Source organism: Ursus americanus, chromosome 6 (assembly GCF_024610735.1).
Source record: "Ursus americanus isolate L20-20 chromosome 6, mUrsAme1.1.p, whole genome shotgun sequence".
NCBI lineage: Eukaryota > Metazoa > Chordata > Mammalia > Carnivora > Ursidae > Ursus > Ursus americanus.
This window is the reverse complement of record NC_142132.1, coordinates 21,058,636-21,076,645: the sequence shown is the minus strand read 5'-3', so window position 1 is coordinate 21,076,645 and position 18,010 is coordinate 21,058,636. Positions and strand designations below refer to the sequence as shown.

Here is an 18,010-nt window from a genome sequence, read left to right as displayed (position 1 = left end):
TGGCCAGCTGGTGAATTTTCTAAGAGTATGCTAAAAACATATATTTCTTATCTGTAATGAAAATACCACTTGTCCTCTTATTCTCATTAAAAACAAAACAAAACAAAAACAAAAATACAAACAAAAAACAGGTGAGATACCCTAACTTTAAAGAGAAAGACAGAAACGGGAAAGATCATTCTATTTAGGGTGAAACGTGCTTTTAAATTGCAGAGCACCTGTTTCTCCTCCAAAGAAATATTTCTGTATAGAGTATCCAGATCCGGGCCCGTGTATAGAGCAGGCTTTGTTTGTTTTTAATCACTTGGAAGTTTCTCTATCATTTTGGCATATTTGGAATTCAAAGTGTTAAAAGAAGAGAGAGACGGATTACAATTTCTGGACCCCTTATGTTGAAAGGTCAAAGTCCTCTTCTAGTAATTAATTAGTCTTTCATAAGACCCCAGACAGGTCGTAGTAACCCAGCTTTCAGAATGGGTGTAACTTGAGAAAATAAAAAAGTAACCAATTCACTGTATTGGTCATATAACAGGGCCTAGCTAGGCATGGTCAAAGTAGCAATCAAACTCTCTACTCCTTTAATCTTTTATATTTACATACAGAATAAAGGCAAGTCTAGGACAAACTGAGTTATAGCTCATGATTCTCAAAATGCATGACCTTCTCCAGAGTTATTCAAGATTTATGATCTCAGACTCACTGGGACAGATTTTAGATTGGAGAAGTATGGTCTCTAGGATTTTGATATCACCAACTGTGGGATAGGACCTGGAAATCTGTAGCTGTGAAAGAAATCCAGGTGAATCTGATGATTAACCAGGCTGAGATGTCATTGATGTAAGCACGAGAAATTCATCCCAGCCTAAGCCAGCCCACATGAAGAAGGCTCTTCAGTGAATAAATAGCACTGACCAGGCGTGAAGGGATGGGAGATTTCAGCTTTGTTTCTTGTTTGGAAGCTAGTGTGTGTGTCTGCCGTGGGTTTTGGACAAGTCCACTCATCGTTGTGTTCCTTGTAAAAGGTAAGGGTTGGATGACCTTTCTAGCTCTCATATCTTTTGATCAGAGAAGGCAATTTGGGATGAAAAGATGTAAGTGTGTGGGCCAATTCTATAACCCGTCTCCCTTTTGCCATCTAAGCCGAGCCCACAGCCGCTCTCAGACTCCCTCTGCCTTTAAAGGGTGTCTGTTACTACGTGTAAAACACTTCTGTACATTCACATCACAAGTGACAAGGCCCTTGTCTAGTGAATGGAGGAAGCGGCCTGGCTTTGTCAGGGGAAAAGCGTGTGGAATTTTTTAATACACATTCTCCCTGAAACAGCTCTGAGGAAAAATCTTGGATTTTTGGGAGGGCTCTTTAGCATATTTTCTATTGGTAATCTTTTGTGTTTTTTATAAAAGAAGTACAGTTGTGTACCAAATAGCAAAAGCAACCGAGGTGTGCGTCTGTCGGGATAGAAAATGGCAGTGGGGAAAAAAAAAGTCTTGAAGTGGAACTTTTCTTTTGGGTAAATCTTTAGTAAAAGATAAGGGTATTGGTGGTAGGGCCAGGAATGTTATCTGTTTAAACAAGTGTTTTTCCAAATCTGTTTCATGGACTGTTAGCATAATTCTGCAGATATTCCTAGAAAGACTTCAGTTTTTGGCATAAAAACTTGGAAAACACCTAAAGCTCCACAATTCCCATTAAAATAAAGCTATTGGTAAGTCTAGCAGTTAGAATACATACTCAGCTAAACTTAGTTGTAGAAATGCATCTCTCTAAAAGCATTTATCAAGCGCCTATACGACTAGCCTTCTGTGGAAAACAGGTTGCCCCTTAGAATTGTTTGTTGTATGCAGCACAACTGCAAATGCTCAGGGTTGCCATTAACCTTGTAGTTAGCACGACTATGTGCAGCTTTTACCGTCATTTGTTTGTTTTCGGCAGATGGCAAGAAGGAATGCCATCCTTCGAGGTAGGGATACGTTTGTTTTTCCTCCAGTCATGTAATTCACCTTGTATGGAGGCAGAGTGAAGAAAACCGTATTTTAAACCAACCGGAGTCCATTTCTTTCACAGGAGAAGGAGGGGGTGTTACCTCTCCTTGAGATAGTTATTTTAAGGGGCTAAACTGAATTGTACTCTTCCAGCATTTGTAAAAGACCCATAATCGTTTAAGTGAACATTACAGTCTGTTGATCTTGGATATCCCATATTTTCAGCTGTAGACATTTAATTTTATTCTGAATTTAGTTAAGACGAATGCCTATCATCTGTGACCTGGGGCGATAAACATTCCAAAGATCCAGCCTTTCTATCATTGCAGATAAGGATTCACGGAATCAAGTAGCCTTAAGGGTTCAGTTGCCTGTAGGATTTGCATCTTCTAATTATCGCAACAGTGGAAGGGTGGGTTAAGTTTTCTAAAACTGACTCTGCAATCCACGTGAGGTTGGATATGTAAATGTCATTTGTTCTAACCTGATTTCTTCATGTGGAAAATGGATGTCCTCATGTCTGCTATGTGTAGATCAAATACATTGAATGACACAAATATAGAAGGACTTTGTAGACCCAAACTGATCCCTAAATGACTAGTTACTGTCAATTATTGAAATATTGCTTCCCAGCTGGAGCTGGGATTTATACTACGTTTCTGGTTTACCAGCTGCCTCCTGTTAAATTTTACTGATAGAGCACAGTAATGGGAGACTAGGAATTCTGAGAAAGTACAAGGGTTTGTTGTCTCTCTTCAGTTTGCTACTTGTTTTTTTTTTGTTGTTGTTGTTGTTTTCTCTTGGGGTGTATGTTTGCATGGGCATGCTTCCTAGTCTCTTAGCAAGACCCTAGCAAAGTTTGTTCATCCAACCAGGAACAAGTTACTCCAGTACCGGCTGTGGATTCCTTTTCGTTGTCTTCCCAACAGTTCGAGAAGTAGTTTCAGTGTGCTGCTCAGGCTCCAGTCCCAGCCTGCCAGCACCTGTTCTTTAGAGTTCTGGGTCCCAGCCAAATTGGGTATCTCACCTTAGCCTAGAGATACAAACACCAGTAAGCAGTAACCCCTTTTCACAGATTGGAATTTCTTCTCTGTAGGGCTCTGAATTTCCAAGTTTAAATAATTCCGTTCTCTCGTTACCGTTCCTCAACCTTTGTGTTGGTAGTGTTTTCAGCTGTATGTTAGCCTCATGATATATTTTCTTGCTCCCATTTTAATTCTTCAATACCTAAATAACACTTCTGTCTATACGACATTTTTTTGTTTTTTGAACCCTAGTGATAGTTAATAAACTAGGATTTGGTTCTATCTTCTACCCCCCTTCTCATTTGGTTTGCATAATATGCAAAAATGTTTTTTCTCTTCTATGGAAAAGTACCTTGTTGTTGTTTATTTATGGTGTTAAAAACATCTTATTCTCTTGGTCTGACTTGAAGGTCCCATGTCTGCTAAAGACAGGAAAGCAATATTTTCCTTTGCCTTTAGAACTGGTAGTTTAAGTATGATTGCCCTATAAAAGGACAACCTCTGTTGGCCTCAAAGTTGAGGATTAGAAGAAGTAGCGATTATACAAACTGGCCAGTGTACTTCAAAGGGTGTCAAATCCAGAAATAATAAAAATCAGATCAGTAAAATAGTTTTTAGTAAGAGCTTATTGTACATAGAACAGTTCATGAGCTAGAAGTCTTCAAATCCATAACTGATATGAAAGTGAAATAAAGTGAAAATGAGGGAGTTGTTTAACCTCTATAATGCTTGATTATTACAATGGGGGTTTCTAGACAGATGATTGGTTAAATTATCTTAAGCCATTTTAGAAAGATGATTTTTTTTTTAATCAGTCATTTATAAGAATCTAAGTGGTACTTATGCTCATGAAATAAGCTAGATTTGTTTTGCTTATGTGGCTTAAACGGTTTTATTTGCGCAGGGAGTTCTCAAGTTTGGTTTCCAATCTGTAATTTACATTAACAAAGAGTCCTTTTTATCAACTTCAGCTGGTGTGTGTGTGGATTTTTAAAGGAGGATTCAGAAATACAGATTATTTGATTCTCACAAACTTGAAATATGGCCACTATCTTTGTTTTTGCTTTGAATGGTGCAGGGTATCTGTGTGCAGAACGTGCAAAACTCTTCTGCAAACCAGATTTGGTCCCCTGAACATCAGCTGACAACTTTTGTTTTAGAGAATCCAAATCCTTCACTTACATCCTGGTCTGAGTGCGTACTATATGGTAACAATTTAGCAACAGAAAAAGAAGAAAAACACCCTATTAACAAGAGGAAAGACTATTATAATAGAAGCAATTGATGACCTCATGATTTCAAAGAGCTCTATTGCTGAAAAGTGCTCTTCCTTTCTGTAACAATTAAGGAATGTAATATTGCAAGTATTTCTGCTGAGAAATTTCAGGAATTGAGATAGAATTAGCCTTCTAATGCAATTAATACTTTCTAATACCTCTAAATGCCATTCATAAAATACTAATTTGCCATCAGTAAAATAGAATGAACATTTCCTTCCAAATATAGACCTTGAAATATTAACCTCAAGTTTTAGACAAATGAATGGTGTAGAAGTTACCTGTAAAAAGTCACTGCTATTCTCTATGACCTGTTTGACAAATTAGGGTTTAAGTTGATGGGAGGCATACACAGTATGGTGGACTTAGTAACAGGACATCAGAACTCTTTTTAGGTGAGTGAAACAAGTCGATATGGATCAAGACCTATTTTTGTAAATGGGGATTATAGTATTTATATTGAATTCCTACTTGAAATGAGCTTTCCATCATTATATCAATAAGTCAATCATTTAACACGTTCCTATTTTTTTTTTTTGCCAGTTGCTTGGAAACCATTTAACACTATTTTTTACCTTTCCTCTGCTTTTGTGCCAGTGTTCCCATTTGCCTGGGTATCTTCCCCTCTTACCTCATATCCCTCGGTCAGTTCCTTAATTGTTCTTTATGGCACAGCTTCAAACTTAAGACACATTCTCATGCCTCCTTAATAAATTCAATTACTCTTTCTCACAGTATACTATTTGTTTGGTTGGCTTCTATGGATCCATATTTGCCATGCTTAAAATATCCTAAGAAAGACTTCTTTAAATCCAAGCATAGGGACGCCTGGGTGGCTCAGTCGTTAAGCGTCTGCCTTCGGCTCTGGCGTGATCCTGGAGTCCTGGGATGGAGCCCTGCATCAGGCTCCTCCGCTGGGAGCCTGCTTCTTCCTCTCCCACTCCCCCTGCTTGTGTTCCCTCTTGCTGGCTGTCTTTCTCTCTGTCATATAAATATATAAAATCTTAAAAAAATAAAAATAAAAAATAAATCCAAGCAGAGAAGTATTTAGAGTTAGTTATTTAAACTCCTAAATATAGGAGTTAGAGTAAAAATTTTCAATATCATGTTCTCAGCCGTTTACTCTTGTCTTTAGATACTTAACACAAGCAAGCTAATAAAAACTGTTTTAGTCATAACCTATAGCTGGAGGATCCCCAAACTAAAAACTGGTGTTATTCCCTCTGCATGATGGACTGGTGATCTTACCCGATTATGAGGCATATTCATCAGTATATCACATGGTCCTCTTCAACGGAAAATACCAATGGAATTTGTCATCCATTCCAACAAACTGGCCATTTCTCCAGTGATTTCTACCTCAACAAATGGCATTCTCAATATTGGCAATAAAATTCATAAGTTCAGACATTTTTTTCCCCCTTCTTGTATATCCAAAGCCACTAATTCACTGCTGGGTTGCAATCTCGGGAGTTTCCTGGGTGAAATCTGAGAGACTTAAAAGGAAGCAAACCAGTTCAGATTGGTAGGCAGCAGCTTTAATAGGGAAGGAAACTTCCGTCTGAGGCTTGCTCTGCACTGCTGCAAGACAAGCAGAGAACTGCACCTACCCACCAGAAAGTATACAGAAGGGCTTTACCTGGGTTTAGGGATGTGTTAGTCCAAATAGTCTCAATACCACCTTATTCTCTGAAAGCTGCGTCCCTGAAATGGCAGCTAGTATGAAGATAGTAGGCCAGACCTACATTATAAGGACAAGGGAGATGTGAGAAGCCTCCAATGTCCCAGGTACAACTCAGTGGTCAACTGATAGACAGTACCTTTTGATAACCTCTTCCAACAGGCAACCAACTCTATTCTTGGTTTCCTCTTAGTCCTCTTGGTTTTTTTTAGAAGGGAGAAGTAACCTATCAAAAAGACTTAAGAGTCATTCACCATATGCAATGAGGTACTTTGCCTTACAGTTTGAAGAAACCAACTGTTCTTTTTAAAAAGACCTTATATAAGATTTTGAACACCGACTAGGTATAAATGATATTAAGGAATGGTCTATTTTTTTTGGTTATAATGGTAAGGTTTGAAAATTAATGCTTTGAGATAGTAATATTTATAGATGACAAGATGTAGTGTCTGATTTGCTTTAAGATAATCTCATGGTGGGTAGGAAAGTAGCTGGGGATATAAATCACAAGATATTTAGAAATCTTAGTATTTCTAAACATTAGCTACCTGACATTTCCAGTCGTAATTACGTTAGTTCTCCCCATTCCCACTGCAGAAGCCATCACTCACCTCTTAACTATAATCTTAAAATAAATCTGAACTGCTCTTACAATGTCAAGTCTGCCCCTCCCAATTTATTCTAAACATTACAGTTAGATATTTTTCTGAAAATACAAACGTGATCCTACTCCCCTACTTAAAATTCTCTGGTGTAAGTTTCAAACTCTTTTGAGCAGTTTAGAAAAGCATTTATCTGGCTTCTCTTTGACTCTTTTATCTATTACCAATGTATACTTCATTCTTATAAACACCTAGAATTTTCATTTTGTTGAACCTTTCATGGTCTTGTATCTCTGTCATATCAATACCTCAAGTATTTCTTCAACATGTATTTTATGCTTTTTAGTTGACTGCTATAATTTGCTTCCTTGCCACTGCTTGTTTTTTCAAATTTTTATTTAAATTCTAGTTAACTTATAGCATAGTATTGGTTTCAGGAATAAAACTTGGTGATTCATCATTTACATATAATACCCAGTAACCATCATACCAAGTGCCCTCTTTAATACCCATCATCCATTTAGTCCATCCCCCACCCACCTCCTTCCAACACCCCTGTTTTTCTATCGTTAAGAGTCTCTAAAGGTTTGTCTCCCTCTTTTCCCCCTTCCCATAGGCTCATCTGTTCTGTTTAAGTTCCACATACAAGTGAAATCACATACTTTTACTGATTTCTTTTGCTTAGCGTAATACACTGTTTCAAATGCCAAGATTTCATTATTTTTATGGCTGAGTAGTATTCCTCTGTGTGTGTGTGTGTGTGTGTGTGTGTGTGTACACGTATGTACACATACGTATACACACATACCACATCTTTATCCGTTCAACAGTTGATGGAATTTGGGCTCTTTCCATAGTTTGGCTATTGTTCATAATGTTGCTATAAACTTTGGGGTGTATGTACCCCTTTGAATTGGTATTTTTGTATCCTTTGTGTAAATACCTAAAAGTGCAATTGCTGGGTCCTAGGGTAGTTCTATTTTTAACTTTTTGAGGAGCCTCCATACTGTTTTCGAGAATGTCTTTTGCATTCCGACCAACAGTATAAGATTACCCTTTCTCTGAATCCTTGCCAACATCTGTTGTTTCCTGTGTTAATTTTAGCCATTCTTACAGGTGTGAGGTGGTATCTCATTGTGGTATTGACTCGTATTTCCCTGATGGTGAGTGATGTTGAGCATCTTTTCATGTGCTTGTTGGCCATCTGTATGTCGTCTTTGGAAAAATGTCTATTCATATCTTCTGCCCATTTCCTAACTGGATCATTTGTTTTTTGGGTGTTGAATTTGATAAGTTCTTTATAGACTTTGGATACTAACCCTCTGTCAGATATGTCCTTGGCAAATATCTTCTCCCATTCTCATGCCTTTTAATTTTGTTGATTGCTTCCTTCACTGTGCAAAATCTCTTTATGTTAAAAGTCCAATGGTTCATTTTTGCTTTTGTTTCCTTTGCCTCCCATGAGATGTCTGATAAGCTGCTGTGGTCAAGGTCGAAGATGTTGCTGTCTATGTTCTCTAGGATTTTGATGATTTCCTGTCTTACATTTAGGACTTTCATCCACTTTGAATTTATTTTTGTGTATGGTGTAAGAAAGTGGTCCGCTTTCATTCTTCATGTTGCTGTTCAACTTTCCCAATACCATTTGTTGAAGAGATTTTTCCACTATTCTTTCCTGCTTTGTCAAAGATTAGTTGACCATAGGGTTGTAGGTCCATTTCTGGGTTCTCTATTCCATCGATCTATGTGTCTGTTTTTGTGCCAGTAGTGTACCGTCTTGATGACTATAGCTTTGTAATACAGCTTGAAGCCCGGAATTTTGATGCTTCCAGCTTTTGCTTTTCTTTTTCAGGATTGCTTTGGCTATTTGGGGTCTTTGTGGTTCCATACAAATTTTAGTATTGCTCTAGCTCTGTGAAAAGTGCTAGTGGTATTTTGATAGGGATGTCACTGAATGTGTAGATTGCTTTGAGTAGCCTAGACATTTTTTTCCTTACAGTGAAACTGAGTTTTATTTATTTTTAAAGATTTTATTTATTTGGCAGAGTGTGTACATGCACAAGCAGGGGAGAGGCAGGCAGAGGGGGAGGCAGGCTGCCAGCTGAGCAGGGATCAATCACAGCTCAATCCCAGGACTCTGGGATCATGACCTGAGCTGAAGGCACTTGCTTAACCAACTGAGCCACCCAGGTGCCCGGGTAGCATAGACATTTTAACAATATTTGTTCTTACAATGCATGAGCATGGAATGTTCTTCTTCAGTTTCTTTCATAAGTTATCTATAGTTTTCAGAGTACAGATCTCTTACCTCTTTGGTTAGGTTTATTCCTTGGTATCTTATGGTTTTTGGTATAAGTGTAAATGGGATTGATTCCTTGATTTCTTTACTGCTACTTTGTTATTTGTGTATAGAAATGCAACAGGTATCTGTACACTGATTTTTTTTTTTCCTGTGACTTTGTTGAATTCATGTATTAGTTATAGTAATTTTTTTGTTGGAGTATTTCAGGTTTTCCACATAGAGTATCCTGTTGTCTGGATAGTGAAATAGTGAAAGTTGGGCGTTTTCCTTGCCAATTTAGATACCTTTTATTTCTTTTTGTTGTCTGATACCTGAGGCTAAGACTACCAGTACTATGTTAGATAGTAATGGTGAGGTGGACATCCCTGTCTTGCTTCTGACTATGGAGAAAAAGCTCTGTTTTTCCCCATTGAGGATGATATTAGCTGTGTGCCTCTCATGTGGCCTTTATGATGTTGATGTTTTCTCCATCTATACTGACTTTGTCGAGGGTTTTTATCAAGAATGAATGATGTACTTTGTTAAATGCTTTCTCTGCATGTATTGAGAGAATCCTTTGGTTCTCATCCTCCTATTAATGTGGTATATCACATTGATTTGTGATTATTAAACCACCATTGCAGCCCAGGAACAAATACCACTTGATTGTGGTGAATAATTCTCTTAATGTACTGTTGAATTTGATTTGCTAGTATCTTGAGAATTTTTGCATCCATGTTCATCAGGGATATTGGTCTGTAATTCTCCTTTTTAGTGGAGTCTTTGTCTGGTTTTGGAATCAACGTAGTTCTGGCCTTGTAGAATGAGTTTGGAAGTTTTCCTTTTTATTTTTTTATTTTTATTTATTTATTTTGGAACAATTCAAGAAGAGTAGGTATTAACTCTTCTTTAAATGTCGGGTAGACTTCCCCTGGGAAGCCATCTGGCCCTGGACTTTTCTTGGGAGATTTTTGATTACTGATTTAATTTCCTTGCTAGTTATGGGTCTGTTGAAATTTTCTATTTGTTTCCCTTTTAGTAGTTTGTAAGTTTCTAGGAATTTGTCCATTTCTTCCAGATTGCCCAGTTTATTGGCATATAATTTTTTTCATAATTTCTTATAATTGTATTTTTTTATTTTCAATTAGCCAACATATAATACATCATTAGTTCTTGATGCAGTGTTCAATTCATTAGTTGCATATAACACCCAGTGCTCATCATAACACATGCCCTCCTTAATGCCCATCACCTGGTTTCCCCATCCTCCCACTACTCTCCCTTCTGTAACCCTCAGTTTTTTTTTCTGGATTCCAGGTTTCTTCCATGGTTTATCTCTCTCTCTGATTTCTTCCCATTCAGTTTTCCCTCCCTTCCCCTGTGGTCCTATGTGCTATTCCTTATGTTTCACATATGAGTGAAACCATGAGACAATTGTCTTTCTCTGCTTATTTCACTTGCATAATCCCCTCCAGTTCCATCCATGTCGATGCAAATGGTGGGTATTCATCCTTCTGATGGCTGAGTAATATTCCATTGTATATTGGACCACATCTTTATCCATTCATCTGTTGAAAGACATCTTGCCTCCTTCCATAGTTTGACTATTGTGGACATTGCTGCTATGAACATTGGGGTGCATGTGCCCCTTCTTTCTACTACATCTGTATCTTGGGGTAAATACCTAGTAGTACAATCACTGGGTTGTAGGGTAGCTCTATTTTTAACATCTTGAGGAAACTCTATACTGTTTTCCAAAGTGGCTGTACCAGGTTGCATTCCTACCAACAGTGTACTAGGGTTCCCCTTTGTATTTCTTTGGTATTGGTGGTGCTCTTGCCTCTTTCATCATGGTCTTATTCATTTGGGTCCTTCCTCTTTTTCTGGTAACTCTGGCTAGGGGTTTATCAATTTTATTCTTTCAAAGAACCAGCTCTTAGTTTCATCTGTTCTACTGGGGTGTTTTTGTTTGTTTCCATATCATTTATTTCTGCTCTAATCTTTATTTCATCTCTTCTGCTAGTTCTAGGCCTTATTTGTTCCTTTTCTAGCTCCTTTAGGTGTAAGGTTAGGTTGTGTATTTGAGACTTTCCTTGCTTATTGAGGTAGGCATATATTGGAGGTAGGACTGCCTGTGCTGCATCTCAAAGATTTTGAACTGTCAGGTTTTCAATTTCATTTGCTTCCATGTATCTACTCCTATTAAACCAGAGATACTACAGAGGTCTTAAGCCATTTGCCAGCTCCTATTAGTTTGTAGATGTTTCATGTACCTCTGTGTTGAGCAGAATCTGAGGCTTTATATAGGCTCAGTGTAGGGAGAATCTGTCGTGAATAATTTGTAATGTCTGCAAAGAAAAAAGAGTGGTTAAATTCCTGACTGTCTTTGCAATCACTAAAGTATATTTGAAAGCAGGGCCTGTGTTATATCCGTGATGTTATTTTATTTTAACCTTAACACTACAAAATGAACAATTAAATCTTTGCCTAAGATCTCAGAATAAATGGCTGAAATGAGATAAATACATGTCTATAATTTTGGATCTAATTCATATTCTTTTTGGCAGAGGGAGGAAAGAAAAAAAAAACTACAATTACCTGTGTTCTTTGAATTAAACTGATTGCTGAGAGTACCTTAGAGTATCAAAACAGTACTCTGTAAAAATGGAGAGGATATAAGACCTTGTTCCTGCCCTCAAGAAGCTAGAAATCATTTTGCAATGTGACATAATTTCTTTCAAGTTCATGTTTTAAATGCTAAGCTATGTTATATATTCATAACCATCTGGGGAAAGCCAATTAGAAGAACTTGAGAATTGAGGTCTTTATTTTTACCTACTTTCATGTTGGCCATATCTTGGCCCTGCTTCTCTGCCACGGATGAAATGATTTGCACCTTCCCTCTTGTCTTGGGATGGTGTTGAAAGACTTAATACTCTGAATGTTAGTTCCTTCCGGGTTTATATTGCCTTACGAATTCAACTTCTGTGCCTCCACCACACAAAAAAGTCTTAAAGTATGATTTTATGGACAATCCAGGTTGGGCATATAATTGTTAGTGTGGGGGTAACATTCCTATGCAGCTTTCTATACTCTAAAAGCAGAACAACTCTGGTTTCACAATTTTTCCTCCATTGTGAATAATAGACCTGAGATCCCGGTGATGTAGATAGAAAGATTGGAACTCTGTCATGAAGAGTTAAGTATTTAAAACTGGTGTCTTTCTTTTAAACAAAACTAAGATTTAGTATGTAGTAATATTGTCTATTTCTAGTGGTTCTTTATTTCACCAAAGAAAAGGCAATGACTTTGCATATAGAATGCCACATTCAGTTGTAGTCTTCTCTTAACATTTGTTTTAAAATGTCCCCTAAAGGGGCACCTGGGTGGCTCCAGTCGTTAAGTGTCTGCCTTTGGCTCAGGTCATAATCCCAGGGTCCTTGGATGGAGCCCCACACCAGGCTTCCTGCTTAGCGGGAAGCCTGCTTCTTCCACTCCCACTCCCCCTGCTGGTGTTCCCTCTCTTGCTGTGTCTCTCTCTGTCCAATAAATAAATAAAATTTTTAAAATAATAATAAAAAGTCCCCTAAAGCACAGGGGAAATACGTAGAATTTGAAGTCACCCAGTATGGATTTAAATCTTGATCTTCCCCCTTTTCATGCCCCCACTTATCTTCATAAACTTAGGAAAGCTACTTATACTGAGTCTCACAGCACTCCTATAGAACGGAAGCCTATTCTTCCAACTAGGCTGAAGTGTATTAAATGCAATAACATGTGATATACAGATAGTTGCTCAGATAAGGTGGCAGTGCTGATGACTACAATGACGATGATGTCAGTGGTGGTGGTCAGGTTACTGGGAAGTAACTACAGCTCCAGGTTCTCCATCTGTCTGCTTAAATTCAGCACAGACCTATGGGTCAACTTCTGCATATCTGTTTGGCTTTCTTTCCTCTGAACTGTTGCAAATATAACCAGTATTCCTTAAGTTATACCTTACTTACAAGGCTCAGGTATAACTACCCCCTATGCCGGGGAATAGCAACAAATCCCATTATTTATAATGTGTCCTAATTTAAATGTTTAATTAAATCAGTTAAAATAGGGAAAGACTCCATTAAGGAGCCTGGCACATAGTATGCTACCTACGTCTTAGCTGCTCTTAGTATTACTATTTTTAGTTCAGCATATATTCTATGCAAGTATTATACTATGGACTAGGGCCTGCTCATTCTCTGTAGATGGACTATATACTACCTCTAGTCTCAGTTGTTTGACTAATTCTATAACTTGCACTAGCATATTTTGTATATACTCTTTCTTAGGATTTAAGGTATAGAATTGGCAGTATTCATATTATCTAAACAATACACAGAAGAATGTAGCCTTTATTATCCTGAACCAAAATTATGTCTTAAACTCATTGAATTCTTCCTTAATTTTGCCCGGCTCCCTAACTTGGTGATCTCTATATAAACTTATCCCTCAACATTCCAACATTGTTCATGGTCTTAGTTTTGTCTTCCTATTCTGATAAATTCTTCCTCAATTTTTCAAGGACTTGTAACTTTTTAAATCTTTGGTTCATTTTTTTTCCTACTTAGTGTAGGAAGTCTCAACACTCTGTAACAACAACTTTCCCCTTTGAGTACGATTTGAATGTTTTTCCTGCTTCTAGGGACAAATGTCACTTCCTATAGAATAGCCTCCATTCTGGATAGGCTTGTCATGGAAAAGGGGGACTATGTGTGGAGCTCCTGCTTTTTAGCAAGATTTAGATCTTAACCAGGCACTATGGTGAACACTTACATAGATAATGGCATTTAATCTTCACTACAGCCACAGAAGTTGATAGCAAAATCCAAATTTGACTGAGGGAGATCGTAGTTGAACTACACAGGACCACATAGATAGTGGTAAATGTGGAATTCAGATACAGGTAAGTGGATTCTGACCACTGTCCTCTGTTGCTGCGCTTTTCTAAAGCATTCACTTACACCTGTAACTATATTGATTACCATCTAATTATAAAAAGTTGTACCTTGTTCTGCATTTCTTAATACAAGTTTAACTTTTCAGTGTTAGACTAACTTAGTGTAACTGTACTTAGACTAAGTGCTCTGAGACCTGGGATAGATTCTATGTCCCCTGCATATTTCTCTGAGATCTAGCACAAACCCAATCCTAGGTGTGTTCAAATTCCACTGAAAGAGCAATATTGAACAGAAGTGAACATTTGAGAAATTAGAGAAGTCCTAGACCAGTGAGATCACCTCATAGTGACGCAAATCCTAGAACCAAGGAGAGCAGTCAGGATTTTAAGTCCTGGTCCTAAGTACTAGGTTACCATGTGTCTCTATTGATTTATGCATAAAATATATCTGTGGTTGAGAGGAGGCTAGTCACAGACATTTAAATGGCCATTAAGGTTGCATAATGTGTGCTCTATATTTAATTCATGAGAATGCAAACCAAAGAAATTTGCACAAAAAAGGTCAAACACCACATTCACAGAATAGCCTTTGAGCTCCAAGTAGGGAAGAAATATTGTAGAAGGAGTACACTTTTCACCTTATCGCTAATAAATAAATCACTAGTTGTTACATGTTAAACAGCTGACTGTAACCCCACAGTTCCCCAAAACTGTCTTGTCCCTGGCCCCCTCACCCTTGGCATTTAAGCTATTACATACAATAACTGTGCACTTAATTGCTTAGCAAGTAATGGTAAAGATTTGACTTACTACTGAAAAGCGATCACAGGCATGTTTTCCTTGACACTGACTGCCATAGTATAGTTAAAAAAAAAAAAAAGAGTTTTATGATCTTGATAGCCTGTGAAACCAAAATTAAAGAAATGGCTTTGAGAGAATCTATGTACTCCTTAATAGCATAATTATACTGTCAATTTTTTGACTGATCAAAAACTCAATACTGGAGATATCAGTGTGTCTGTGGCTTTTGCCACCAAAGATTTGGTGACATTAGTTAATTTTAAACTAATAGTAAAGAAACGGGTAATTTAGTTCACAAAGCTATAATCAGACAGGTTACCCATACTGAAAGCAGGTCTAAATATTTTTGTGCTTAACTGGGGCTTTGAGTCTGAATCGATATGTTTGCATTTGAAAAGCTTTCTCACTGGGTGAGTTGTTTACTATCTCCCGGAATTTTGCTAGTTCTGGGAGGGGCAGTTCCTCCTGGGTCAGCAAAGTCACAGAGGTCAGAGCATCAGAATATAGAAAATAAAAGATGTAGTTAACACAATGACACTGCTCAAAACTTGAAATCCAGACAGCCTAACGTACACCAGAAATGTTAAGGAAAACACTATTTTTTTTTTTTCTTTTAGGACTTTATTAGAGGGTGCATATGCACAAGCGGGGGGGGGGGGCAGAGGGAGAAGAAAAAGCACCCTCCCCGCTGAGCAGGGAGCCTGACTTGGCGCCATCCCAGGACCCGGAGATCATGACCTGAGCAGAAGGCAGACACTTAACACTTAACTCACTGAGCCACCCAGATGCCCCAAGCACTGCAATTTCTTAAGAGCATTTTCCTTCTAGCATCATTTTTACTTCACAATGGACCATCAACAACTCTGAAGTATGAAACACATGTGGCACATACTTAAATAGAACTTTCAACTTTGACATGTGTGCACCTATGAAATCATTGCAATTAATATAATGTACCTATACATCGCTCCCCAGAATTTACTCCTATGCCTCTGTAATTCCTCAGTCTTGACCGTCACTGTTTCTTCTATTCCCCACAAAACTGCTATATCTTTTGTCAAAACAGCTTAGTTGGTATTTTATGGAATTTTACATTTAAAAAAACTTACAACATGTCATCTTTTAGTAGGGCTTCTTCCAATATAATCATTCTGATTTATCTATGTTCTTGACTGTATCTATGGTTCATTTTTATTGCTGAGTAGAATTCAGTATTTAGGCCATGGAAGCCATAACTGGTTTGGGACTACTACAAACAATGGAGCTATGCAGTTTATATAAGTCTTTGTGTGGGCATAGGTTTTCAGTCCACTGGGTAGTTACTTAGAATTGCATTGGGGATCTGTATTATATTTTAAGGAAATACCTGTTTGCTGAAGAGGTTGTGTCCTCTTACATTTCCACTGTATGAGGATTCTGGTTTTACCATATCTGAAATACTTGCTGGTCTTTTTTACTTAATTTTGACCTTCTAATAATTTCACGTTTGTTTTTTTAAAATAGGTAATAGTATTACATTGTAATTTTAAGTTACATTTCCAAATCTTCACTGCAATCAGTGCAGTTGATAGTAACTAAAGATAATTGAGTATCAAGTCATATATTTATTTGCCATTAACACTTTTTTTTGTCAGCTCCATTTTTGGCTTTTTCATTTGATTATTTCCTTATCGAGTTCTTTATTTCATTGCATATTCTAAATAAAACTCCTAGATTTGCAAACATTTTCTGAGTTTGTGGATTGCTTTTTTTCATCCTAATGTCATTTGAAAAGAAGTTCTCCATTTTGATAAATTACAATTTTACTTTTCTTTATGGACCATGAATTATGTAAAACTTGTGTTTCATGGGGCGCCTGGGTGGCGCAGCGGTTGAACGTCTGCCTTTGGCTCAGGGCGTGATCCCGGCGTTCTGGGATCGAGCCCCACATCGGGCTCCTCTGCTAGGAGCCTGCTTCTTCCTCTCCCACTCCCCCTGCTTGTGTTCCCTCTCCCGCTGGCTGTCTCTATCTCTGTCAAGTGAATAAATAAAATCTTTAAAAAAAACAAAACAAACAAACAAAAAAAAACAAAAAACTTGTGTTTCATGTATAATCTCAAATTTTCTCCTATGTTCTCCTACAGAAGATTTAAAACTTCCGAGTTTGCATTTAAAGCTGTAATTTAATTCTTACAAAGCTTGAGATTTAATAGATATTTAGTTTTTCTAGCACTACTATAGGAAAACTATCCTTTATCCACTTAATTTATTTTTCAACTTTATTGAAGACCAATATGAGTCTATTTCTCTTCTGTCCTTTGATCTACTGGTCTGTTTTCCAATTCTACACTTCAAAAACCATTTTAAAGTTACAGCAATCATAGTCAAGCAATGTGGATCTTTGCATTTAATTTTTCAAAATTGTGGCTTTTCTAGGATCTTTGCATTTTTATACCTTTAGACTCCACTTGTGATGTTTTTCTTGTAGAAATTGTTTATGGTGGTGTCAAATCTGTAGACCAACTTTAAGAGAACTGACCTTGTTATCACCAATATTGTCCTCTGATCTGTGGGCATGGTATAACTGTCTTAGTAATGTTTTATAGGCTTCACTGTATGTCTTGCATATCCCTCCTCATATTGTCCCCTATTTTCATATTGTTATGAAAGATACTTTAATTTCCAATAATTGTGTATAGAAACACAATGGACTCTCATCTTCAGTCCCACTGAAGTTTTTTGGTTAAACTTAAGTCCACCAAAAATTTAATAGAAGTAATAATTTGTTATTGTAGAAAGTCTTATCTGTAAATAAAGTCTGTTTTTATTTCCTCCCCAATCTATATGCCTCAGTTTTTGTTTCTCTCTTCTTCTTTGCCCCCAGACAGAAGTTCTAGTTCAGTGGAGTGGTAAGTGCTAGTCTCAACACTAAGTATGGAGACAGATCATATGTTCCTCATGTCCCGCCCCTAGAATCTAGCTCACCACAAGTATCCCAAAGCTGTTCTCTGAGAAGAAATAGAAGATTGAGAAGACCACCATTTCTACCTTGATCAGATTTGGTGTGGGGGGGGGGAGATGGGAGTGAGGGGAGTAATTCTTGCTGTTCCGAACAATGGTTAGAGGTGTGCAAGGATGTGATACAACCTAGGAGACTAGTCCAAATGAGAGGCAAATGTGGGTTTTGGTGGTGGTAGAGACAAGTAGTAGCAAAACATCAACGACAAACTGAAGAAGGGTGGGACATGGAACTTCACACAGTGCCTGCTATGGAAGTAGAATTCAAATACTTAAAAGGGGTACAGAAGGAGGAGGGGAAAGAAGGGTGTAAAAGCCAAGTTTCACGCTCTACAAGTGGCACTAGTGAGAATCCAGATTGAAGTTTCTCCCTAGTTTTCCCTGATCCTAGTTAAAATACCTAATGGAATATAAAACCAAATCTAGT

The 18,010-nt window shown here is 37.6% G+C and overlaps 1 long non-coding RNA gene across 1 annotated transcript in view; it reads left to right on the top strand.

Moving 5' to 3' along the window:
- The first annotated feature begins 950 nt into the window (after nucleotides 1-950).
- Nucleotides 951-18,010, top strand: part of LOC148109767 (uncharacterized) — a 123,476-nt gene continuing 106,416 nt past the window's right edge. The window contains exon 1 of the long non-coding RNA XR_015724663.1: nucleotides 951-1,022. This is a non-coding gene — a long non-coding RNA (uncharacterized LOC148109767). The remainder of the gene's footprint in view (nucleotides 1,023-18,010) is intronic.